This window comes from Rousettus aegyptiacus, unplaced genomic scaffold (genome assembly GCF_014176215.1).
Source record: "Rousettus aegyptiacus isolate mRouAeg1 unplaced genomic scaffold, mRouAeg1.p scaffold_m13_p_10, whole genome shotgun sequence".
In the NCBI taxonomy this organism is placed as follows: domain Eukaryota; kingdom Metazoa; phylum Chordata; class Mammalia; order Chiroptera; family Pteropodidae; genus Rousettus; species Rousettus aegyptiacus.
In genome coordinates this window covers 62,340,869-62,368,833 of record NW_023416285.1, presented here as the reverse complement: position 1 = coordinate 62,368,833, position 27,965 = coordinate 62,340,869, and the positions used below count along the sequence as shown (strand labels likewise).

Sequence of the window (27,965 nt, the reverse complement as noted above, 5' to 3'; positions counted from 1 at the left end):
ATGTAGCTCTCCTCCTTCCTAGACACTGACTTAGGAGGATAACCTCAAAGCTCAGGGGATCTCAAGGAATTGTTCTTAGAAGAATACACCAGTATTCAGAGATTTGGAGGGGCTCAGAGACAAAGCTGCCGCTCACATATCAAAACCACCCCAGGAATGTACGGCATTTTTACTACAAGGCTTCAGCGCCTCGTCCTTGCAACACACTTGGTTTAACTCACATCCGTCTCCCTGTAGCCAGCACAGGGAGCACAGCTGTCCAGCTTCGTCAGGGGGAGGGTCCTGGAGTGCACGCGGAGGAATTCTAGCCTGATTTTCTGCCACGGATCTTTGAGACCTGCCATGGATTCTTCACATGGCATAATTTAAAACCCAAGATATTTACAGTTTTAATACAGTCCAATTTATCCATTTTTTTTTCTTTTAGGATTAGTGCTTTCTGTGTCCTGTTAAAAAAGTTTTACCTAGTCCAAGTCTGTAAAGGTCTCCTGTTTTCCCTATAAGAACATACATAAGTTTTTACATTTCACATTTAGGTTTGTGGTCCATCTTGAATTAATTTATGTGTATGCTATGAAGTGGAGGTAGAAGTTCACCCCTCCCCTGCCAAGGACACCCAATTGCTTTGGCACCATTTGTTGATAGGACCCTCTTTTTCCTACTGAATCATAATGGTGCCTCTGTGGTGAATCCATTGACCATACAAAGATGAGTCTATTTCTAGATTCTCTATTCTGTTTCATTGGGTCGAGCTGTGCACTAACAAAAAGTTTAATAAATAATACCAAAACTGTAAGTACCAACCTACAGAATGGCTTCTGGGTTTTGACATGTCGTCTCTCACAAAGGAAACTCAGATCAGTGAATGGTTTGACTAATAGTCAAGCGATCAACTGACTTCCTGGAGTAACTGGCTCCCCGGGTTAGAAGAAGCCATAGATTTTAGAGTCTTCCTGCTTCCTTTGTTCAGTGCCAATACCCACAGGGTCCCTTACTTACTAAACTCTGCCTGGTTCTTTGCCGCTCACTGGTCTGGAAATTGGAAATTCCCTCAGAATATGAAGAGAGGATGGATAAATTCCTGAAAAAGGCGTAAAACACCAGCAGTATAGAAAGATGAGTGACAATACACTGGTGAGAAAGAGTACAGAAGGGACTTAATGTGACCCACAGAAATAGCAGGTGGACAAGTCTTATATGTTTGTGATGGTTTGGGGCCAATATTTTGTACTTATGGCAGATCTGACAACACTGTGCTCCCCTCCCCCACTCGAAGGAACTATCATCCCACATCTCTCACTAATAAGCAAGTTCACCACACACAAGGATGGCAAGCTGCACGCCCACCATGCAACCCAATCCCTGGAGGTTCTGTTCCACCTCAGGAGCGTGTTCAGAAAAGTGCCTCCTTGCCCAGTAACTTATAACTCTGGCCACTTTGTCTTTTTTGTTTCCAAGAATGCTAAAACGAATCCAGAATTTGTTTGTTTTTAAGGATAAAGAAACTTTTCATTCACTCTGAACCCATTTTCAGGCAGAAAGCTAAAAATCAATCCTGGAGGCCCAGCCAAGGTTAACAACCCAATCATGCTCAGCATTTGGATTCTACTTAAAGCAAATCACAGAATATGTAAATGCACAGAACAAACAGCAGGACAGGCTCAGTTACTTGCCCTTGCCTTTGTTCTAGTCAGGACTTTGGGCTCCTTGCAGGTCTGTCTAGCAAACATCCCGCATACAGAATTAAATGATTACACCCCCCCCCCCCCGCCTCTGGAATATTTTGGCTTGATTCTGAAGAAACTAAGAAGGACACTTCTCACAAAACACACAAATGTCATGAAGAGAAGATCCTGAAATGGAATTAATTTTGAATTTGACTAGCAATTCATTCAAGATGCTTTCACATAAGGTTGATGTATAGAGGACAGAGTTACAACTTGTTATCCTATAAAAAAGGCGTAATGTAAAAGAAGTATGTGAACAATTTCCTACAGAGCACAAGAGACTCCCAGACGTGACCTAAGATGTCCTCGCCATGTTACCATTAAAAAAAACAAAAACAAAAACAGACAAACAAACAAAAAAACACAAAGCACTGGGGGAACAGAACACTTGACTTTGGATTCTTGTCCACCGCTTATTGCCAAGAGACCCTGACCAAGCCACATATCTATTTTAACAGAAGAGGAACCCAAGGCAGGTCTGAGAATCTTCTCTCTCGGCATGGAAGTGAACGCACCTATCACGAATATGTCCAAGAGCACAGTCATATGGCCTCTTCGATATCCATGAAGCTTTGAGGCTCTACTACCTGGCTTTTGAGCCCTCACCCCCTGTAAATCAGTCCAATTCACCTCCTTGCCTACCTAAATATAGTGTATAGGATTCATAATAAAGGTATCAGCCTTTACCTGGTTAGCCAATTTTTAAAAAATCTGACAGAGCTGCACAGAAGATGTGAGGAGAGGCTGTGTTTTGGAGTTGAATATACTCCATTGGGCCTGGGAAATGGTCAAAAGTCAAATTCTCTCCAAGTCATTTTTTTGGTCCAATTTTGTTATCATATTCAACTACACACATACATATATAATTTTTTGCCTGTCTTCATTTCCCCCATCACCTCTTCCATTTTTATCCTGCAAACCCACTTTCTTTCTTCTTTCTCACTTCTACCCAAACTCATGCTCTGCAGCCAGCAATCATACACACCATTACATGCTCGTGACCACATCCAGAATCTTTGCTTATGCGGATGCACTTCTGTACTTAGAATGTCCTCCCTTCTCTCATCTATTATTTATGCCCTACCATTTATTTGAAGCTCTAAGGCTGAAGTCTTATTTCCTTTTAACAATTTCTACAACTCCAGTTCCCTCTTATTTCTCCTTTGAAATCGTTTAGTGCCATACAATTTAGTGCATCGTTGTGCTCTAATGCTTTCCCCAGCTGAGTTAATTGAAGATGCCCGTGTCCTGATGGAATTAGAACTGACTAAGGAACTCTGGAATCAGATGTTCTTCATGTTCCTTGGAAGGAGGGACATCCCAGATTGTATGCAGTAGGTAAAGGGCAGTAGGTAATTCAGAGCAACATAACATAATGAGGCAAACAGAAGTGAGAAGATATCCACTGTCTTGGAAATGCATGAGTGCACACACTGCCAAGGATCCTAACCAAAGTGGTGTTACGTCTACCTTTCATTTATCAGCTGGCAGATTATTCATCATGATTTTCTTTAATCCTCCACTTGACTTTCTCTTGCTATAAGCAATGTGTCTTGACTACTGTCCACTTACCAATCAATCATTAAATGATCAAGGGATGCAAATTAATTTGAATATATATATTAGGAAAGCAAATCCTAATGAGGAGGGTAGGTCCACTGTGAGAAAGGATCATCTATCATCCTCACATCAAAAACAAAGGATTTGTGCAGCATGCTGGGTTATATAATTTGCATTATAGCTCTATTAACATGGCTAGGTCAGCTGAGTATAAAGACTTCTGTAAATTACAGTAGATTTGCAAACCATACTCACCTTGACTCCTGTAGTAGTTTAAAGAGTATGTACATTCATACCAAAAAACAAGGGTTGAAGAAAGAAGTGAGATACCACATATGGAGATAGAGAATCCAGACAACTTGGCAATACTCAGCAGATTGAATTCCGATAACACATCGAAAGGGAAAAGCACCAAACAAAAGTACAAAATGGGAAAAGAATAGTAGGAAAGCACTATGGCCAAGACAGGGAAGGAGATGAAACACGTGGAAACTTCCTGATATTAAATAAGGGGAAGCAGTAACAGTATGGCTAATTAAAGAGCAGAGCCACTTGCCAAGGCAAGTCATTTCGGGAACTTCCAGAGTTGGGGTGACGTAGCAGCTGGACCTTGGTATGGGAATCTAGCGTACAGTCTCAAGGGTATTAGCTGACGACAGCAAGAGAAAGAGAAAAAAAAAAAGTACTGGACCTTAAGCAGCAGAGTTCAGATTTAATTTCAGGGTTTTAGTTTAAGGAACAGTCATCTAGTCCTGATAGCTACGGTTAGTCATTCATACTTCAGTGGGAATGAAGAACCAATAGTTTATAATGATGGGGCCTTGCCAAACACTGCCAGCAGAAAACTGTGTAAAAATTGCTTCCTCTTTTCCAAATACAGCACACGGGGGTGGGATGGTGGAGGTTTAAAACATTTAGACAGAGAACAAAATGCTGGGAGGTAATGGCCTGCAGAGGGTTTGGAGCACAGACTTTGGAATCAGGAATTCTGCTCTGCCACATCTGAGTTATGGGACGCTTGTTAATTTCCCTCAACGTATTCATCTGTGAAACGGGGATAATAATACCTAAGTCATTACATCATCAGAAAGTTTGAACGAAATACAGTAATTATCAGAGTAGCCTGGGGTAAACAGTAAGTATTACTGTTTTTATTTCAAAGCAAATTCCTTATGATTGGAGCTGATACAAATTGCTAATTCAGAAAATGGAGATAACATATCGCTTGAATCTGAGGTGGCTGGTGAAAGGAGATGGCATCTGAGCAGGCCCTGAAGTTCAGAAGCAAGCTTTCCGTCAAGGAAGGTTTTCGCCTTCAGAGACCTGCCTGAGTGGAGGTGCACAGGCAGGAAGACACCAGCCTGCCGGAAGACCAGCAGGCTTGGCAGTCTGGCTCAGGGAGAGTGCTGCGTGAAGGAGAGGAGCTGAGACTCTGGTGTGGGCTGCAGAGAAAGGTGTGGGGTACAAAGGGAGGCAGAGGAGGTAGGGTTTTATGGTCAAGGGTGTCTCTCTGAATGCTGTAGAGACATGTTTCAAGTGGCATTTCAGGAGACGATTTTAGAGGCCTTTGCTGCAGGATTGAAACAGGGTGGGGCTTAGAGGCCTAAATCAAGGTTGTAGCAATGGAACAGAGAGGAAAGGGACACACTTGAGAGATCACTGAGAAAGAACTAACACTATGCACTTACTGACTGACTGAGGAAAACAGGAATGAGTCAAAAGTTGTGGGCCTGGCTAAGGGGAGGCTGCTACCCCATGAACAGAAGCAGGATGCCAGTCCAAGGAAGGCACTGGACTGGTGAAGGGGAAAGAATGGATCCAGGCCTAGACGGCATCTGAGGTATCACCTGGGCAAAGGGAAGGTGCTGATGGAGACAGGGGAAGAGATATAGATAGGTAGACCAGCGGCGCCAAAGTAAACACTGTCTAGTTTACACTTTAGCCCTGGGAGGGTTAGGTGGGCTCCTTTGTGTGGAAGGAAGACAGCTTCGGCTCTCCCTGCCACAGGCAGGTTCTCTGGAGGGAATTCTGCCAGCTGGCTGCTGACCTCCAGCCCATCCTCACCCACCCCAGGTAACGCAGAGAAGTAGACAGGTGACGTGCTACTCAGCCACCAGCCGCTTGTCTGCAGGGGCAGCCCACGTGAAAGCAGACTTTCCACACAATCCTACTCTTGCGATGGCACACACGGACCCTGTAAATTACTTTTCCTAACTCCTACTTGCCTCTGGGTTAATGAGACACTCCTTTTGGCTCTAATTTTTTATGGTGAAGATCTTGCCAGAGTCTACTTGTCTACTGTTTCCCAGAGTGTAGACAACACAGAATTCAGATGTCTTTCTGTGATGACTGTGAACCTTGCAGTGTCTCAAAATTATTACTCGATAAGTGCGAACTGACCATGGAACATAAAATTGATTAATTATTTATTGTTTGCAAACAAATCTCTTACTTGACCATGTTTTCTTATTCTTTTCCCCTAACTTGTACAGGCCTAGCGCAAGGCATGGAGGGTGCTGACTCCAGGGCATTGTGACCTCCGCCTACAGGTGATTGTGGGACACATGGTCTGGGGTCATCCTTGGAGGAAGCCTGCACCTGGCAAAGTAAATCCACAAAAGATCTTAAGCCAGGTTCAGATGTGGACGGAGCAGAGATCACGCCGGTGGCTGCGTGGTGGATGAGCTAACCTGGGCTGTGTCAGCAACATTGCCAAGGGATGAGCTCATTTATGCCGCAGAGCTCCCACGGAAGTTGAAATACCTAAACTACCATCAAGTACAGACTGACTGATGTCCGCACAAGTTAAATTAGCGTCCTAGATTTTTATGTGGTTTGGGCACATGAAAGAACTGGCTTTATATGGAGTACCTGTAGGAAGGGAAATGCCCTAGTTATGTAGGTGCGTCCGTCTTGTTTGTGTTGCTGTGGCCTTGGAAATACTCTTTTCTGCATTTCATGGGCCTGTCCTGTCTGGACTATGACTCACCTTAAATCCAACGTATTAACACTTTGGGTCACTTTTTCCCATTCCACAAGCACTGAATTGGGTGGGGACGTTTACACAGGAGGGCACTTACTGCCACCCAATTCTGGGGTTCTCAGAAACCTAGACGGTGAGTTCCTCCAGAACGTTCATCACTGAGACCCTGGCCACCTCTCCCCTACACACACACCCAATGCCCAGTGCTGTCAGGCCTCAGAAGGTCTTTCGGAGCTTGGAGACTCGACTACCCTCAAAGTTTATGTCCACAGGCCTGTACTGACTTAACAAGGGCTGCAGTCTGTGGGGTCCCAAAGAAATAGATGTTCTCAACCTTTGCCCCGGGGGGAAGGATGTGAAGGACTCCCACAGAGCCTTCAACTTCAGAAGGGTTGGACTTGCTAAATTCAGTGCTCAGAACACTTTGGGAAGCTGAAGAAGGCCGAGGCCTGAACTCCCAAGAGGCCCTGGGAAGATACTACTACAGGGCCACTTGTGCTATCCTTTGTCCACTGGACAGCCCGGGTTCCAGGGAGCTTCCCACCCAGGGAGCTTCCCACCCAGGGAGCTTCCCACCTTTGGTAGAAGACTAAAGTTCTTCAGCTCCCTGAGAACTAGAGAAGCCCTCAGCTCTACTCTCTGTCCAAGGAAGAGATGGACATTGTAGGAGTCCCAGCAAATCCTCAGGCCAGGCTGAGAGCTCTAGAAACAGCCTGTGGGAAAGGACAGTGCAGCACAGGGTCATTTTAGACTAGAAATTATCAAAAAGAGTAGCAGATCTGTTCAGTCCCCAGAAGGTTATTCATGTTGGAAAAGACCTCGCAGAAGAGCATCTGCAAGAATCGCAGGCATCAGACTTGGAGCCAATGGGGCAAGCTCCAGCCACCCGGGAACTCACCTTGAAAGATTCTGTCTCGCAGTGGTTGTCAATCCTGGCTGCACACGGGGCTCCTCCAGGAGCGTTTAGCCAGCACCCACGCCTGGCCTGCACCCCTAGAGTTTCGCCTTGGTCTGGGCATGGGGCCTGGCACTGGCATTTTTATAAAACTCCCTCGAAGGAACCACTCAGTTTAAACACAGCTTCAGAAGAGAGTGAGTAATGAGAAAGACAGGAAGGTGGAAAGTAAGAAAGGAAGACAGATTTGAAGACATAATGCTCCCAAGTCTTTTCAGAGAAAGGCCAAGGATGCCTGGGAGGTGCAACTATTCAAGGAGGAGAGAGAAAAGTCCCGGGGGCTGAGCAAAGGGTAAAGAGAATAGAAAGCTGATAATAAGAACACTTTATTGTTATTATTGTTGTAAGTCATGAGGAGATCATAGGCAGTGTCTGACTTCTACTGTGTCAGAGCTTTGAGTTGCCTGTTCTCAGTCTTAATAGTTCTTCTGTGTCATTTTCTATTTTCCTAAAATAAAGCATTTGGTTCACATCCTCAGCCCCACCCTTGCCCTCTAATTCCTACTGCTAATGGTGGTGAGTAGAGATGGGGTTTCTGTATCTGGAGTTTGTGGGTCTTAGTTAATATCCCACTAAATCGAGACCCTTTCAGGTTGCTTATGTCATGTAAGATCGCCTAAGACACATGTGACTTGGCTTTAAGAGGCCAGGGACAGGATGAAATATGAGGGATCTGTGAGGAAATGGCCCCCTTCAGGCTAAGAGCAACGTCTGGCATTTGTACTTGGTGATGTTTTTGCCCTTCAGGCCCCAGCCTCATTTTCACTTAGAACTCTCATGGTTACAGCTGCCTTCTTGGCTGACAATCCCAGACATTAATCAGCCAGCATAACAGCCCCCCCCCCCCTTCTTTCTCAGTGTTTTTCCTTCTTTCCCTTGTACCCTCTGGTTATTTTCTGTACTCCTTTGTGATGTCCACAGACTGAAAGCTCTCAACTGTTTACTCCAAGGCTCATCCTTTGTTTATCTCTGCTTGCTGAGTGTTCTCAGATTTCCTCCCAGCTTCCTAGTAGGCTCTGACATTTCTTCTCCTTTGTTCTGTTTTCTAGTGCTATCTCTCAAGCTCACACAGGAACAGAAAGCCCCTCTTACTCTGTGGGGCGAATTCTTCTTGTACGTGTGTCTTGGGTACTTACTATATGTGCCACTGTGAACTTGCTTTGTGAACCACTGTGAACACACGTTGTGTTCCAGCTCAATTACAAGACATTCTTTCTGAGTGCTGAGAGAAAATTCTTATCAGAGAAGGTGCTAGATGTGTGTGCAGTGGCCCATCTGGGCTTGGAAGAACTAGAATGCACAACGAGGCTCAGAAGTGACAAACAACATGGCTCTGAAAATCTGGGGAATGGGTGGATGTGTCTCTGTGATCACGGGGTAGGAGGACCCTCTGGTGGCAACCAGGGGGCTCTGAATAAGGATTTTACATTTTTTATTAGTGAGGCAATCATGCTTATTCTTACCGGGTGGGGGACAACCTGGACCCCATCCTGTTGGGTGTGAAGTATGAGAAACGGGAAGCAGGTAAAGGAAAGCTATGCCAATGCACAGAGTGGTTATCCCAGAAGGGGCCCTGGGGACATACTGTTTGCTGCTCCTACTAGAATTTACTGGATCAGAAATCTTTACTTTGGCACTTTGATTATTTTTAGGCAGCGGTTATTTTTCTATAATTAGAGGTGCTTTTTTGACGGGGGAAAGAGTTTTGTTTTTGTTTTCCTTGAGTTGTTAATTCTTTATACAATGCAAGAAGAAACGAGGAAAGGGGTTTCCATGGTTTCAATAGTACATTGAGTTTTGAAGATGAATATGTTAGTTACATCTTTACAAGAACTGAGAGCAACAACATGCAAATTGAGGTTCAGTATCCAAGGGTAAGGTGAGCGTCAGGGAGAAAGCTGGGCCCCTCGTAGAACCATCTTTTCCCTCCGTAGGTCTTCCTTCTAGAGAAGCCATCAGCTCCAGTCCTGGAAATTTTGTTCTTTTATTTAAATAAAGAAAACCATTTCCTTGTGGAGCAGCTGGGATTTCAGATCCAGCACCTCTTCAGAGCAGCCACACATAGAAGTACGAAACTTGTTCCTTACAGACTTGGGGAAGAAAATGTTCTTGATCTTGCAATTGACATGGAAGCTGCAGTTTATGCCTCCTTAGTTCTTTAGGGTACATTTTCAAGGATTCTCTTTAATAAATGTGTGGCCTCTTAAGGAATCTGGGGGCTTCAAAGATGAAGCTTGTGAACGAGGGTGAATAGGTGGAAAAAAATCCAGGCTTGCCTGTCCATGGGGAAGGACTATGGTCTCTGGGCCTATAAATCAGTTAAACTGATAGCTGAAGAGAAGAAAACTCAAAGTGGATTCAAATAGGAAAAATAAGAACAAGGTCATTGGGACAAATATGACACTGGCTAACAATGCAACCTGTCTCCACATTTCTGTCCACATATCCATGGGCACTTGGCCTTTATGAAAACTAAGGGTTGTGATCTTTGGAGCTGAGGGAGACAAATCCCATTCGAAGGCAGTTTTGAGTTTTTTTAAATTTTTTTTTTTTTAATGAGAAAGCAGCATTTTTACCTATGCAATAATAACAAGGAATAACAATTCCGCAAATATTCCACAATGTCAACACTAGATAGCTTTCCCAGTGACATGCTCAGAAGATGAAATTAAAGAACAGTCCGGAACATACTGATCATCAGATATAAAACTGGGCTAGTCAGAAATTTAATTCTTAATACTTAGGTGATATCAAAAGAAAAATGTCATCCAGTCATCATTAACTTTACTATCCAGCCCTTAATTAGAGCACTGACTTCCACTATTGCCCAGCTGAATTTATGCTGTAAGGCAGTGGTCCCCAACCGTTTTGGCACCAGGGACCGGTGCTCCTGTGAGAATCTAACGCTTGATGATATGAAGCAGAGCTGAGGTGGTGATGCTAGTGCTGGGGAGTGGCTGCAAATAACAGATGAAGGTTCCTCACTGGCCTGCTGCTCACCTCCTGCTGTGCGGCGCAGTTCCTAACCAGTCACAAACCAGTACCGGTCCGCGGCCTAAGGGTTGGGGAACACTGCTTGAAGGGTAAATTCCTATTGAAAATGATACGAAAGTTGAGAAAGATCCACAATGATACTAACTAAATCGAACTTCGGCATTGCTTGGCTGTAAGCTAGTGAAAACATGAAGGAGATGTTTTCAACTTTATGTTGGTATTGGGCTCTACATCCACAAAGAGCTATTACATCCATTATTCCATTTCAATTTTCCCAACAATCTTGTGAGCCAAGCTAGTCATTTTACAGATAAAGAAACTGAGATTCAATAAGGCTAGGTGTCTTGGACAAAGTCACCCAGACTGGGAGTTGTGTGGCCAAGACATGAGTCTAGTTTCCTGAGTCCAAACTCAGAGCTTTCCTTAGGCTACTGTGGTACTCCTCTACATAACCCTGTGCAGCTGAGGTGCTCCGTCTTGTCTTGTTCTGTTGGGGCTGAGGTGTCTGGGGAGAAGGAAAAGAAATCTAGAGAACTGGGGGCCAGACTGGATTGCAGAGGTTGTCAATGTGAAGCCAAAGAGATTAGTTATGTCTATGAGTTATCATGATGAAAGGAAAAACGAGAATAAAAACAGGAATGTGTTTTGGAGAACACATCACACAACTGCTAGAAACATGAGGAGAGGTTATGGCTCACCATTCGGCCTTTGGCCTGAAAGGCTTCAGAGGTGTTATCTTACTGGTTCTGGGTACTAACTGGACTTGCAACTCCGGGTAGGTGAGGATTATCGCCCTTATACTGAATGTCTGGCAGATGTTAGCCCTACTGTGACCATATGGTTAGAGTCTTACTCTTAACTTAGAATAAAACAATCTGGGAACTCCAATACTTTTTATTGGATTTTAATGGTTTCAATTAATGCTTAGTGTGAAAATCAGTATTTGAAAATATGCTTTGTTTTTTTCTTGCAGATCACAAAGATGATGCCATATTTTTTAGAAAGTACCTTATATAGGCAGGAATCCTATGAGAACTTTAAAAGTCAATGTTAACACTGAGTAAACATTCCTGAGCAGAGCCGAGCAATCTTTAAATTTGTAAAAATGTTTCCTAAGATTAGATACGTTTTAGATTCATGTCTTCATCTTGAGAAAAAAATGTATAATGGCCAGAAAGGAAATAAGGGTCCTAAATGAATATATTTACTAAACTATAAGGTCCAGAATAAATAAGATCTGGCCCCGAATATCTTCCCAGCCTCATTTCTTGCCACATCCATCCTAAACTGTGAGCTCCAGCCACCATAAGCTTGTTTCTCAAATGTACCCTGCTCTCCCTAGCCCCTAGCCTTTGTACATGCCACTCCTTTTTCTGCAACATTCTCTCCATTTCCCATTCTTCCCCACTTTTGCCTGGTTAACTCACAGATATCCTTTATGTCATGGTTTAGTTATTTTGTTTGTTTGTTTTACAAACCTCCCTTGGCAAACCTTCCTTCCTCATCACCCTTTACTCTTCACCACCCTCCCCGCCCCCCACCACAATTAGAACAGGGGCCTCCTTCTTCCTTCTTCTACAGCCTCCTGTATTTACCCTTATCACTGCATCTTCACAGTGCATTGTAACTGTGTCCACATATCCCACTATATTGAGGGTTCAACGCTAGTAAGGTCCCACCAGTTTATTATTTCTACTTCTTTTCTGTGTCCCAGTGCCTAGCATTGAACGGACGACCAACAAGCTGTCAAGCGGCTGACAGAACTAATGCCACTTCCAAAATATAAACCAGGTTTCAGTGTGCGTGTATGAAGGTTTAACCAGTAAGGGTTTAGGAGCCATTCCAAGAAACTGGCTTTCTTTGCTGATGATTATCAAAAATTCTTTGGGGGCCTTGCTAGCTATAACTACAGTTAATCCTTGAACAATGTAGGGCCGACCTCTGCACAAAAATCCAGGTGTCACTACAGTCAGCCCTCCACATATGGTCTGCCAATGGTGGGGTTGATCCTTGAACAACATGGGTTTGAAATGCATAGGCCAAATGAAAAAAACCCATGTATAGTGGACCCACAATACTTTTATTTCAGGGTTTGTCCAAGGGCATGTTTTAGCATTTAGGAAAAGTTAAAGTGCAGAGATTTTGATTAACTGTGGCATATTTAAAAACTGGTCCTTAGCTGTTCATAGGTACAAACAGGTCAATGTTCAGTTATGCCCTTCTTATGTTCCTGACTCAGCTACTCAACTAGACTAGTAAAATAACCAAAGGTGCTAATTCTGTATTTTTATACTTGTGCTAACATAGATCATATGTTAAAGATCCACAAAGAAATAGCTATCTCATTACGCAACTTAAAGACCGGGAGACCTAAAGATAAAGACTGACTCTATAGCACAATATTAGTCAATTCATAAGATTTAAAAATTGAGGGTCATTGGTCAGACTTTTTGTGGGAGAAACCACAGTGAAGTCTGAGGCAACTACCTAAAAGTACAAAAAGCACAAGTCTGTGTTGCCTAGCAATATTATTATACTGGAAAATATTTTTAAAAGAAAACCAGCTAACTATAAGCTCCAGTTATCCAAAGATGTCCAAAACATTTATATGACGTTTTAAGTGAAAAAGGGTCCACTTAAAATCTGTTTACAAACATGAAAGAAGAATTGCAGATTCCACACGTAGAGGAAAAGCTCCCACTAAGGCAGCGGTCCCCAATCTTTTTGGCACCAGGGACAAGTGCTCCTATGAGAATCTAATGCTTAATGAAATGATCTGAGGTGGAGCTGAGGCGGTGATGCTAGCTCTGGGGAGCAGCTGCAAACACAGATGAAGCTTTGCTGGTTCGCCAGCTGCTCAGCTCCTGCTGTGCGGCCTGGTTCCTAATAGGCCACTGATGGGTACCCGTCTGCGCCCTGGGGGTTGGGGACCCCTGCACTAAGAGCCATGCCCTTTCTAGTGGAATGAGTCATAGGAGGCAGTACTGAGATTCTCCTCTTATAGCAAATAAATCCTTCCCTGTTAATACTTTCATGTTTCTAAATTATCGTATAGCCAATGAACTTTTTTAGAACTCTAAGATCCATCTTATCCAAATCCTCATTTTATAGATGAGGCTTGTGGGGGTTAAACATTTGCCTAAGCTCATTCCTCGATGCCGGCAGAAAAGGAACTAGAATTATATTAATTCATAGCCTTGTGCTTTATAAATAACACAGAAAAAAATAAAAAAGATCTGTTCTCAATCAGCAGGCCACCATTTAAACAGTGTGAAACAGAGATTAAAAAGGCGCTGAGCAAAGCCTTTAAGCATCCACAGCTACATTTCGTAGGCAGAGGGGCAGTGCACAGCTTAGCTGTGGGAGTCTTTCCAATTTGCATGAATGGAACATGGACAAATAAGATAAGGCTGGCTCCAGGAAAGTAATTTCCCTAGTTCCCTTGAGCCTTGGATTTGGAAAACTGTAGCCTGCTCTGGAATGCAGGACCATCACACACGGTACTGGGTAGAACTCCCCAAGTGACCTCAGCCCACGCATGGAGGCTTGTCAAGGTCCCAGGTGCAGGCTCGCCCACGGGCTATGGCTGAGACAGAAAAACAAAGAAAAAATCCTCCCAGAACACACACATAAGCAAAAAATATCTTCCCGTGTTCTCTGCCAAGAGAGCTGGAGCCAGAGATGAGTTTGAGATTCTGATTCATCCATCATGACAAATAAACTCAGTCTATGGAGGTTAGGAGGGCAATTTAGAAAGTAAACACAATTTCAGCTTCGGAGAAAACACAGAGGTCATCCCCAGAATCGAACTCCACAGTAGAAAGACAAAAGGGTTTGTTCTTAAGGCATAGAGTTCTGAAAATGCCAACTGATGAACCCTTTCAAAGGGGCAACTCCGGAGGCAAACAACACTAAGATGTTAGCCCTCCTCCCACTCCACAGAAATGTGGAGTCTGGGTACTGGGCCAGCTCCTTGCTGAGCTGAAGGAGTATCTCTAGTGGAGAGGTGGGCCTGATGGCACTTCAATTTCAGCAACAGCTAATGAAAGGCTGATGGTTAAAAAATACTTCCTCTCTCCAGGAGTGCCAAGCTCCTGGGCTGGCCTGGAGCATCCACCTTTGTTCCCTGGCCAGCATTGCCCTTACCTATATCACTTCTCCGGTTTGCATGGCCAGCTGTTCCTCTGGTTCTCCCCGTCTCTTACCTCAGCCCCACGCCAACCATATATGTGAGCTTGTGTCCACAATCTCTCTCTCTCTGTCTCCCAGTGTCATTAGAGTATCTGGTCCAGGTCCTGTTCATCCCTTCTGTGGCATGGGTCTCCCCTCCCCTTATCGAATCCTCCCTTTTTAGGTGGAACTTAATACTGCTCCCCTTGAGTGTGAGCCAGACTTAGTGACCCACTTCTAATGCATAGAATGTAGTAGAAGTGACAATGTATGTGTGACTTCTGAGAATAGGTCATTAAAGGCATTGCAGCTGCATTCTTGCTTTTCTCTTTGGATCAGTAGCTCTGGGAGAAGCCAGCTGCCATGTTGCTAGGATGCTCCAGCAGCGCAACAGAGAGCTCCTGTGTGATGAGGAACTAAGCCCTCATGGCAGCAGTCATGTGAGTGAGCCAGTATGCAGACAGATCCTCCAATCCCAGCCAAACTTGTGGGTGACTGTGGTCTCCACTGACATTCTGATTGCAGCCTTTTGAGAGATCCCAGGCTGGAACTACTGTGATAAGCCAGTTCCAAATTCCTGACCCACAAAAACTGTCTGAGATAATAAATGTTCACTGTTGTTTTAGGCTTCTAAGTTTTAGACTAATTTATTATGTAGCAATAAATAACTAAAACAACATCTTCGAACTTCCTCCACCATCAACTGAGTTGTCCCTTAATTAATTGCAATCTCTTTTAGGAGAATGAGGTTTTTTTTTTTTTTTTTTTTCTTCCTCATTGCTTCCCCCCTGACCCCAAATAATATTCTCTTCCCAAGGGATAAAGTAAAAAACTCAACTTTTATACAGAGTCCTCATGGATGGACATTATTGATTTGGGGCCATTGTAGCTCAACCCCAAAAAGATGACTACAATAATGATAATATGTGTTTTCAAGGACTAGTCTTAACATGTTCTTTGTTTCTACCAATCTAGCATATTTTATGTTACTTCGTGATTACAAAAAAAGGATTGGAACTTATATCTTCCAAGATCCCCAAAACATAAGCCTTAACTATGAGCTACCTATTACCTTAAACAGCCATAGAAGATACAAGGGGCTTTTTTGGGGGGTGGGGGGGAAGTACCGTATCTGCATTTTAAGTGAGTGAGATTCACCTGCCACATATTACCTAGATGAACCTCGACAACATTATGCTAAGCGAAATAAGCCAGCCACAGAAGGACAAATAGTACATGATTCCACTTACATAAAGTATCCAAAGCAGCCAAACTCACAGAAGCAGGAAGTAGAGTGGTGGCTGCTAGGGACTAAGGGCAGGAAGAAATGGAGAGTTGCTGTTCCATGAATATAGTTTCATTCCTGAAATATGAAAAAGTTCTGGGAATCTGTTATATAACAATATTCATATTGTTAACAATAATGTACTATATATTTAAGATTTCATGTTATATGTTTTTTAACTCAACAAAAAAAATAAATGAGTGAGATTAAAACCTTTGAAGATTCACAGCAGTGATTTTTTTTTGCAATACTCCAGAAATGAGAGTCATACTACCTCAAAAATGCCACAAAACTAGAAGAAAAAAAAATGTTATTACAATGAAAGAAAAATGTTGCTTTCTTCCCTTAGGGGATTGACGGGGTAGGAAAGGAGGTAGGCTGTCATACAGCGAAACAAAGACACAATGTTGGAATTGCAAGAAGTTCTAGAATCACTGATCTAGAGATATGCTGAGATTTCAAAAGAAGTGGGCTTAAAAAAAATACCTGGACATTTGAAAAGATAAACTCTGATCAAAGGACTGACATCACCAGTTTACTTTCTAATTGTCCTTACAGCAAAGATCTTGTAGACACAATACCCGAGGAATAGGGCAAAGGGCAAAACACAAACTAGTGAAGGCTCAAATAAGCAATGAGGTAATGCACAGATAAGAGAGGCTGCGAATTACATCAGTAATGGCAGAAAAAAAAATAAAAAAGGCTGAAATACTTTCTATTCATTAATATGATTGGGACATATAGATGGCAAGTTTCAGTTATATCATTTTCTGCAGAAAGAAGGAAAGAATTATCAAAAGAGATGAAATGGCACGTGAAGGGTTGTATTTTCATGTTGCACATACCTAATTATCATTGCTACAAAGTAAACCAGGAATGGGATTAGTGAGAGCATGGAGGGAAATAAAAGGAAACTGGACACTACAAGGACAAGGAGAACGGGGCAAATTATGATTAAATGTAGAATATACACTAATGCTCTCGAAGTTGATTGACAATTGGAGTAGCCTTCCTCTTCAGTCATTCCTCAGCCTACCTTTTTATCTTTCTTTTCTTTTTTTTTTTTACAAGTTAATTCTGTGAAGTTTTTCAATTACCACTGTAGGGTGTAGGCCCCTTCCTGAATGACATGGGAGGAAAGCCGAAGTTCTGAGGAAGCCAAAACCAGAGAAACATTCTGAGCCTCCTGCCCAGACATTAGGGAGGTCCAAGGTGGGTGACTAAACTCTGGGCTGGCTCCCACCAGGCCTACTGCTCTCAGGCTTTCCAAGTGTCAATCAACTTGATCTGTGCTGCCAAGAGTCAGGATGAAGGAGACCGTTATACTCTCCCCTTGTATTGTTTCAAGACAGAATATTACCATCAAGAGATATTTATTTGCCCAATAAGGAAACTCAGATTGGTGTGGATGCTTAAATGCCCATCAGAGTGTCTTGGGCCATCCATGGGGTTGGAAGGAACAGAAGAGAAGAATAAAGTCAGCAAATAAGCAGGGAGAAGTTGGACAGGAACCACACATCTTCCAATTATTGAGATTCCTATCTCTCGGTAGTTTATGATCTCTTACAACAAAACACAAACGGAAGTTCCTCTGGCAGGAGCCTTTCCCTGTAGATTTCCTATGGGAGTCTTGATGTGAGTCTTTTTTCTAGAAGTCCTCCTAGAATGAGACATTTTTTTCCCTCAAAATTGGTCAGATTCACTGTATTATGTTGTCTTATTAAGAAATTAATTTTATAAAGAAGAAGCTGGTTTAAATTAAAATGAAAAACAAAGAAATACCCATTTCGTGTTTGACAGAGCTTTTTCTATCTTTGTTTCCTCTCTCCTGCTTTCCTCCCCAACCCCCAACTCCAAAGTCTTAGGGTCTTATTATCTTAACATTGACTCTGATTATCTATTCATTTCCCTTATAACTAACAAACTGAAAAAAGCACATTTCCCACTGAAAACCACATTTAACAAATTCCTCTGGAGACAGAAAAAAGTGCAAACCATTTAAAAAGACTAATCTGTGGGAGGAAGAAGTCACTTCTCTGCATTATGCTCTAATTCAATGAGGTGGATGCCCCATATCAAATTTATAACGATGGAAGGTTCTCAGTCTCTTACTGCAGGCCTGAACCTCTCTGAAACCATAATCACTATCAAATCAAAATATGCAAAATGTAAAGCCAAACGCTTAAATAAGAACCACCTTTGTTTTCTCTTCTGATGTCTAGACAACTCAAGCCAGCTCATTACTGGGGGGAGAGGTAACAGGCAATGAACAGGGTGTAGTGGGAGCCTCAGTGCCTATTTCTAATTAATTAATTCATCCAGAAAAAGAAATGTAACCAATCTTATGGATTAATGTTGAATGGTATAACACATATATCTGAGTCTACTAAATAATTTATTGAAATAAAAGGGCTAATTAAAAAGTCCAATTTATCTGTAAGTAGATCGCATGTGTTCATTTTATACTACTACACCCTAATTCTTATGCTCTGAACACAGCTGGCCCACCAGGTTAACAAAGCCGTTCGGGTCCATGTGCACATGGCAGTAGCAAAACCTGCTAGAGGAAGTATATGAAGTGGTACATGGTACAGCATGAGTATCCTTTGGCCAAAAGTGATGCCCACCAATACACAGCTCTAGGTCCTACTGAAGGCACTGTTTTGAACATATCTAGGGTATGAAACACTAGCTTGGAATTTGCAGAGAATGCTCCTCTTGCTCCAGCCTGTGGAAAGCCTCTTACAGTCAAGCACTACATTCCTTGCTGTCACTGAGCACACATCTCATTAAATCAGGGGAGTTTCGCATGCGTAAGGAGAGAAGGTCAGTCAGTAGGAGGCCTATCTGGGGCTTGCACTTCTAGCAGGTCTATTTCCTTTCTCCATCTGCACTGACAAAAAAAGGCTTACTTTTAGCCTGGCGCTGCACCAGTTTCTTTTCTTTTTCTCTTTTTAAGTGAGGCAACTCTTGCTTGACATCACAGATTGCAAAGACCTTGTCGTCTTACAATCCCTTATTTTATTTTATTTTTTACACCTACAGCACCTGGCCTTCCTAAGTGGTCTCCCATCCAAGTACTAACCAGGCCCGACCCTGCTTAGCTTCTGAGATCAGCCAGGACTAGGCTTGTTCAGGGTGGGATGGCCATAGACTATACCAATTTCTTGATCACCCGGGCTTAGAGTAAGCAATCCCAGGTCTCCAACACTGATGAGTTCCAACATATGCAAGGTAAAATGGCCTCCCTTTGTTTTTCCCTGGATAGTTACTGAGTGGGCGGTGGTCTTCTAATAGCACACAGAAGGCCCTTGGCCCGCAGTCCCAGGGCTGAGCCCAGCAGAGGGGGCTGGCGTCTGTCAGTGTTGTCACGGGTCTAAGGGAGCCGCGCTGGATTGTGCCATCCTTGCTGTGGAGGAGATGAGGATACTCAGGAAAGCAGGTCCGTACTCGCTTTCAAAACTCTGGGTCTGCATAGGAGGGCCTGTCTTGAACAGCTTTTCTATCCTTTTTTTCTGAGGGTTGAGAACCCTGGCTGGGGGAAGGGAAGTCGTTATAAAGAATGTCCCAGAATTGCCCAAGATCACTAGGGTCTCTGGATCATGAGGGTCAGCCCTGAATGGGCCTTTATGAGGGTCCAACACAGTAAGTGGCCAGGCTATCAGTCAGCCCAGACACAACACCACAGTCATCACCACTGCCTCCAACTTCCCCACAGTCACTGACCATTTGTGGAGAACTTTCTAAAGTGTGTTATCTTACTCAACCCTGAGCATAGTTCTGTGGAGCTGACTGGGAGCCGTAGTGACCTCTGTTAGCCAGAGGCGAGGAAAGGGGGTAGGGGGAAGAACTTAGTAACCTGCCTGAGGCCAGCAGCTCACACAGCCGCTGTCCTGGTATGAGCGCACAGGTCCCCAAACTGCCTGTCCTGATTTCCTCTTTGGAAAATGCATCTCTAACCCAGAACAAAACCATTTTATTGTTTCTGCCCCTCCCTTCCTTCCCCTCTCCTACTGCCTCTGAAGGTATGAAAAAGTTAAAACGAGCCAGAACTGGCATCTGGGTTCTGCTTCTCATTCAGGCAAGTCTTAAAGTGCTCAGGCTTCTCTCATGTCTCTCTCCAGGCTCACCTCAGGGGCTTCAGTCACTCTTGCCAAAGCTCTCCATTCCTTCTCCTTTCTCTTGAAGTTGGAGGAAGGCCCCTCTTTCATAGCACCATTTGGATTCTATCCTATTTATAACCATTATAATAAATGAGCTTTTTAAAATACCTTTACAGACAGCTTGCTTTTTAAAAAGTCTTTCAATTAAAAAAGATACAGCTCTTAAATTAAAAAAAGTCACCAGTCACCAGCACCCAAGTACTGTCATGTATTAGAAACTTAGCAACTGTACCTTATTTGCTGTAATCTGTGTTAAAACAATACAGCACTGTTTACTTTGAATGCACTAGAAGCCCTCGGGGCAGCAGTTTGTGTGTGTGTGTGTGTGTGTGTGTGTGTGTGTATGAGAGATATTAAATCTGGTTGGCACTCAACAAGAAACAGTGTCATGTGGGGACATTTGTGCCTGCTGGACCCTTGACTGATCACATTTCAAAGCCTAGTGCTTTGCTAAAGGGCATCTTTCTTGAAAAATAAGCAATCCTATTACTCAGAGCCTTCTCTGCACACCATAGCTTTGAAGGAATTTGATAGTTTGCAAATTCAAAGTTGAAAATTAAAAACCCTCGAATAAGACTTGAATCCATTTATTCATGGTAAAGTGAATATAGCTTTGAAAAGTCTATACTCATTAGGATCATTGTAACGTAATCTGTGATCTGGTGTGAGACTGTTTAACTAGCTTCTTGCCCATGAAAGAAAACCCATTTTATAAAATGAGCTCTGTCTTCAAAGGACACAGGAGATACCAGAGAATAATATTAACTTTCATACATTTCTTTTTCAAGAATGTTTCATTGTTTTCTTAATCAGTGTTATTTTTATTTTGCCAGATTTAGAGTGACCTTTACCCTCCTCCCAAAATGCATTAAAATAAATCCTGGCCCCTGCAGGAGCGATCAAAGCTTCCCAATCCACAGAGGAATGTCCCTTCCTCCAGGTTTGGGAAGGGCCCCTAACTAATGAACTAGAACACTGTCAGATGTCTCGTTGCCAAGTAATATATTAAAGTGCTTTTCTAATGAGATTTCTGCAAGGTAACTATAAAACCATAAAAAGTACACTAAGCTTCAGTGAAGCAAAAACATTATTTAAAAAAGCACACTAAATGCCTTTAAGGGAAAGAAGAGTTCAACACAGCAGTTGCAAAGCTACAGAGAATATGACAAGTGAACAAGTCCAATAATTTCATACCTGAGAAGGATGGACACAAAGCAGAGTAGTAGTTAGCTCAGCTCATAAAGGAGCCACCCGAATCTTTCAATATCTGATTTTAAATATCTCCCTTTCCATGCATCCTTATCTATTTATAACATGGATCCATGATAAACATAGCTATGACTCTCCCCTATTATGAAAAGAAACATCTCTTCATTTTTGAACCTGTATAGGAATAGTCTATAAAAAGTCTTGAATACCAAGGATCTCTGTTAGAACCAATATAATGAAAAATTCTCAATTGAAATACCGATAAAGCCTCTACCATAGACCATGCAGAAACAGCTTTCGGAACTTCTTCCCTTGGCTCTGACTCTTCACCCTGCTTTCACTATTTAACCATGGAACCCACCATGACATCAGTGAGTCTATGAGGCTAGAGGCCGGCCCTCTTGGTCTGAATTCGTGTGTCCTGTACTGATCCGAGTAGCCCTGCAGCCCTGGGTCCTGTTTAAGAGGTTAAGAGTGGAGCTGACCCATCAAAGGGTGGTGTGGGGTCTGAAAACCAACATAGAAAGCATGTGGGTATTTAACTTAAAGAGAACCCTGAGGTAGGGAAGTACCTGTTAAATATCTTCTAACATTTGAAGGGATGCCATGTCAGAGAATAAGGAGTTTTGATTTTAGTTACTTCAGAAGCAAGCACTAAGATCAAAGATGTGTTACATATTTAAGGTGAAGGTAACAAAGTGTTTATCGGCAGATAAAGATATCCAACAATAAGCAGACTTCCTTTAAATGCAGTTGTGTGTGTATGAGCAATGGCTGAGAGTTGTCAGGGAAGAAGCTTTCATTTTATTTAGTCAAATCCAATCAGTTGATTCTAAAGGAAATTGTTTTATCATTTAATATTATCATATCTTTTAAATAGCTAACCTCACTAGCATTGGGAAATGATTTATTCAAATGTAATAGAATAAAAGCATTTTTCAAAATATGATGCACTGGATTTATATGGAACAAAGCATGGATAGTAAATATTTGCTTCAATTAATCAATCCTCCATTTGCAGAGGTTAAGGTAAGCACATTTTTTAAAAGCTAAATAATTGACAGTACAATTATCCTGGCACTCCAAGTTCAATGCAAAGGCTGGGATGTAGGAGCCTTCAGTTGAATTTTGTACCAAAGCTTTAGTCTTCAGAAATGTAATAGAAAATGGAACACAAAGGGAAAGGAATTGCCATATTAACATGTTCTAACGTAGGTAACCATGGGTAAGTTACTTGACATTTTGAGCCCCAGTTTTCTCTTCTTTAAAATGGGGTAATAACAGTACCTGGGCCTAGTGGAATTGTTATGACACATGCACAGGACTTCCCACGATGGCTGGCACACAATGAGCACTCAATAAATGGTCACTGTTATTTGTGGTTTCAAGAGGATTATTTTAAAGTGTGATAGGATTTGCTTTCCCAGTTAAGAAGGAGGTTGAACCAAATGACTTCTTCATAATTCCCAATACGCTATAATTCTCAATACTCTATGATCCAATTTCACATTACTTTTTCACCCTCAACTCGCTCATGGCCCATTAATAACAGCAAAATCCATTCACTGACTGCTCCCTAAGGGACATGTGACTAATTTAACCCTCTCGACAATCCTGTGAGGTTGGGGCTGTCTCCCATTGACTCTCTCATTTACAGAGGTGAAAACGGAGGCACAGAAAGGTTGAAAATTTGCCAATGTCACAAGGCTCAAAAATGGTAGAGCTGGGATTCAAAATTAGGCAATTTGGTTCTAGAATCCGGGATCCTAACCGCTATTCCATATTACCTTATAGGTAACCTAAAATTTTCCTTGACACATCAATTAACATACAAGTAAACAACTTCCTGCCATTGATGAAACAGTGGTATAAAGACCCAGTGTTTGCTTTCAATCTCTTCTCAGTCTTCAACACAATTCTTCTAGTTGAAATTCCAGAGCTTCATTCCTAATTATCGATATTTCTCTCTTCCCTTAAAACACCCTTACCCTTGATGGGCCAGTGATACAAATATGGATTTCCCATTCACCTGTGGGTTTAGAGTTTAAAAAAATGGCTCTACCCTGCTCCTCTGTTTGCTCGAAGGGCATAGTAGGTGTATGAGGACTGGTTAATACAGAGCTTACAGAGCCCTGAGCAGTTAGGCAGTTCAGAAATGCACCTGGATAATGAGGACTAGGAGGTTGTTCTAACAATGGAGAGTTACCAACAGAGCTGTTAGGGCTCCAGTGGACTGGATCTGCCACCCATACCTGCAGGCCTGGGAGCTGCCACCTGGGCAGAGCTGGCTCTGCCAGCAGGGTTCCCCATTCTCCTGGCTCAACTCAATGCCTCCTGCTGCAGTTGTTTCTTATTGTCCCAAATGTCCTTCCCCAGCCCCAATGATCGATGCCTTCTATTTATGGTGAGAAAAATGACCTTGCCATCTGTGCAAGTGAGAATCATTCGTTCCATCTACGAGAGAAGCACACACTGACTTGGCTAATCAACTCACAGTATTCCTTTTTGCTGTCTTCTTGCTGAATACCATCACTTCTTTTCAAGCAAGATTATTACATTGTCTTGTAATTTACTTTTCTTCTTAAAACAAAAACAAACTGCAGGTGATTCACTGCATTCTGTGTTGCTAAAATCCACATCTTGCTGTACTTCATTAGTAAAAGCCCTTTCTCTCCCACCTTTCCACACAGCTCAATGAGATGCAAATAGAAACCATTTCGGTTTTCCAGTTGAACAGCCATGAAAAAAAAAAAAAAAAGAGCAGCACCTTGCTTATCTCTGTGTTACACATTAACATGGTCCTCCACTGCAGAGTTTTGTCAATGTAAGCACACTTTAAAAAGTCAAATAATTGACAGAATAATTACTCTGGCACTCCAAGGTCAATGCAAATGCTGGGATATAGCCTTCGGTTGAATTTGGTACTGAAGTTGCAGTCCTCAGGAATGTAATAGAAAATGAAATGCAAGGGGAAAGGAATCCCCCAATTTCTCTCCTAACGGGTGATTTAAAAAAATAATAAGAGCTCAAAGGAAAGCTAGCAAATCAAATTCTACATGAAACCTACCCAAGTACCTCCTGTTTGGCAATCTATTCCCCAATGACACATAACAGTGCTTTTCCTCATCACTCTTATGCTATTGGTTTCACTAATCATTGTTAATTATAAAAATTACTACTGCCTTTACCGTCACCACCAATATTGCCACTACTGCCATTCACTGAGTTTATTATGTGTCAGGCACAGTGCAGGCTCTTCCTTATTAAAGGTATTTCTCACAAGAATCCAATAAAGTGGTTGTGCTCATTAGCCCCATTTTACAGGTGAGAAGTCAGAGGTTATGAAAAGTTAGGTAAGTGGCACAGAGTCACAGAGCTTATCATTAGCAGGGGCAGGATTCCACATCAGGTTTAACTCCAGAACTTTTATCCTGTGGTTCCCAGTGTTCTGAATAATGGCCCATCAATATGGCTCTTGTCACCCCCACAAGTGAATGAAGGAATATATGAATGAATGAGCCAACAAACAAGTGAATGTGTTTCTGAAGATTTGCTTTTTAAAATAAAGTACTCTCTTAGAAAAGCAAGAAACGTCTAAAATTGAGCATGGGAATACTTAGGATTTCAAAATGAGGCCATTTCTCCACCTGCTTACAATTCAAAGGAGAAGAATGACACAGCTGCGTTCTACCTGTGTTGGTCCTGAGTGCTCCTGAAACAACGAACTGAGGTATTCCAGTCTTGATTTCAGATACATGAACGATTTTCACTGAAGTTAACATCGATGTCTTTTCTTCCAAGACATTTATTTTTCTTACTTTTTATTTAGAATTGAGCAGAGAGAATGCCAGTCTTACTCACACCCCTCCTTCTCCATAATACGCACCTGTCCAGGAAATGTTAGGAAACAAACCAGCCAATGGAAAAGAATGTGCTCAAAGACATTATAGTTAGATCAGCAGTACCAGTGGAAGTGTTTTAAAAGTATGCTGCTTTCCTTTCTCCTGACAAGAGTCTATCCATGTTGGCTCTCTGCTCTTCAATTTCACCTCCCTGTCCTGGGCCAGTGTTCCAGGAATTTCTCCAGTGGGTTGAGGATGCTGAGGGATGCCATCTGGTCCACCTCACCTTTCCTCCCCTGGAAATCAACACCCATTTCCTCTACAGAGTTTCCTCTATTTGTCAGCACAGGAAGTGAAAATCCCAACCTGGGTACTTACAAGCGTGCCTTGCGTGGATACCTTTTGAGGCATTCCTGGCTGCAGGGTGGGGAACCAGGGAAATTGGCCCCAGTGTCCAGCTCGGTTTTAGACTGCTTGGTAATCACTTTGGAATTGCCCATCCTTCATAGCTCCTATCCCTCTCTTCTGTGGCCTGTATCCAGCTATGGGTTATAAGTATGAAAGGCTGTCAGTGAATTAAAAATGGCTGCTGTGAAAATGCTTAAGAATTATGAAAGGAGGAAACTAATGTTTAGATTTATTCTCCTCTATCCCGTCCCACTCACACCACAGACCACATAGTTTCCCTGCAGAAAGGAAAACATTCTTGACTTCTGTTTAAATGTTTATCAGAAGTTGTCTGGACTTGCAGAGTCTCTGAAGTCATATTTTTATTAGTCACATCCTTCTTGGTGTGTGGTGTGACCCTCACATCAGACATGGAGGAATGCTTAGACCTTGTGCAGAAACCATTTGGTGCTGCAAGCAACCACTACTACCTAGGGATTTTCACTTGGCTCAAACGCAAACAGAAGCTGAGTAAAGAACCTGAGCTTCCTGATGGTGGCTGGGCTTCAGTTTTGTATAGGTATGGAAAAAAATCTCTTGGTTCCTAATCCTATGAGGCCTTGATTTGGAAACCAAGCCCCACCATGGAGCCTAAAACTAGAGAGAAAAAGTGGAGGTTCTAGGTCCTCAGCATAAAATGATAAGCCATTCAGAATTTTATCCTGCCTCTGAAACACTCCTAAATTGCCTTTCTGGGCCTCTGAGGTTGATATATTAGTTTATGCTTCCCATGTCATGTAAGTGGTATGCATGTAACATACCTTGTATCAATGACTAAAAGGCATTGTACGTAGAACCGACTATGTGATGCTGATGTGTACTTAAGAGAAAGAAACGACTAGGGCAATAGAAAGTACACTGGTGTGGTAGGTAGGATAAGTGGGTTTGGGTACTGGTTCTCACCACAGGCAGGTTACACATTCTCAGTTTTTTTATCTTTAAAAAGGGAAGGCTTAAGCAATCATGTAGGACAGTGGTCCTCAACCTTTTTGGCACCAGGGACTGGTGCCTCTATGAGAATCTAATGCCCAATGATCTGAGGTGCAGCTGAGGTGGACCTGAGGTAGTGATGCTAGTGCTGGGAAGCGGCTGCAAATACAGAGGAAGCTTGGTTCACTAGCCTGCCTCTCATGTCCTGCTGTGCGGGCCGGTTCCTAACGGGCCACAAACTGGTACTGATCTATGGCCTGGGGTCGGGGACCCCCAGTCTAGGAGGTCTTTTTGAAGCCAAGAGTCATTTCTGATTCTTTGTTTCTAATATCGGGAGTGGAAGAAATGGGTGTAAGCTTCAGGCCAAAGGGCAAGAAAAACTTTCCTGAGAATAAATCTGACTTTGCAAAGGATACTCTGGAATGTCTTTCTAGACCCGTGTGGGTCTCAAATTCTGGTCTGAGAGAACTCTCCTGGTACTGGTGTCTTTGGAGCTGTCACATTTGAAATCTCTTAGATGGGGATAATATAGGGACAGGGGACAGTTAACAGAAAACAGTATGGTGGTTCTTAAAAAAATTAAAAATAGAACTACCATGTGATCCAGAAATTCCACTTTTCAGTATTTATCTGATGGAAATGAAAACATTAACTTGAAAAGCTATCTGCACAGCCATGTTCACTGCAGCATTATTTACAATAGTTGAAAACATAGAAACAACCTAACTGTTCATCCACAGATGAATGAATACAAAATTACAGTCATAAATAAGTCTTGGGGATAATACACAGCATGGTGACTATAGTTCATAATACTGTGTTGCCTATTTGAAAATTGCTAAGACAGTAGATCTACAAGTTTTCATCACAAGAAAAAAAATTTATGTGTGGTAAAAGATGTTAACTAAGCTTACCGTGGTGATCATTTTGCTGTATGTACAAATATCAAATCATTATACTGTACACCTGAAACTAATGTAATATGTCAATTATATCTAAATTTAAAAACTTTAATAAAAAGTGATTACATGTCTCATTACATAATATGATTAAACAATTATGAAAACTGTTGGGGCTGGAAGGAATCTTATTGAGTTATCTAGTCTAGTCCTGAAACTAGATACTAAGGTCTTCTCTCCAACAGCTGTGGTTCTCTGCCTGCCTCCTTCCAGAGAGCCTTACCCAAGGTTCCCAAATTCATTGTTGAATTGCTGTTATTGTTACAAAGGTTTTCCTGAGATGAATTAAAACTCAGCCTTCCTGAAACTTCTACCTCTGATTATGGTTCCACCCTTCAAAATATCATGGAATAAATTGTTTTTCCATATGTTAAAAAAAAAAGTATATGCTCATTGTAACAATATGCAAGTATATAAAGAGGCACTTTATATACTTGCATATTGTCCACTTTAATCTCAAAATTCTAACTTTCCCAGATGATCTACATTAATAGTTTATACATCCATATACTTTTTTCATTATTTAATTAAAAACTTCATACCACTTACCCCACAAATTGCCTTCTGTCAATGAACAATCAAGATACCATATTGGTCTTATTAGGTCAATACACATACTTCAAATTCATTCTTTTCAATAGCTGCAAAATGTTTCATCACATGGGTGTGCCCCTTTAAGACATTAAGATGTTTCCATTTTTTTCCTGTATACAAATTGTGACATATTCATATACACACACA

At 42.2% G+C, this 27,965-nt stretch overlaps 1 protein-coding gene and 1 pseudogene across 1 annotated transcript in view; both read right to left on the bottom strand.

Annotated features, from left to right (window-relative positions):
• IGFBP7 (insulin like growth factor binding protein 7) overlaps positions 1-27,965 on the bottom strand; it is a 65,728-nt gene that overhangs the window by 12,319 nt on the left and 25,444 nt on the right. The gene's annotated exons all lie outside the window — the stretch shown is intronic.
• Positions 18,711-18,829, bottom strand: LOC118609026 (annotated as a pseudogene).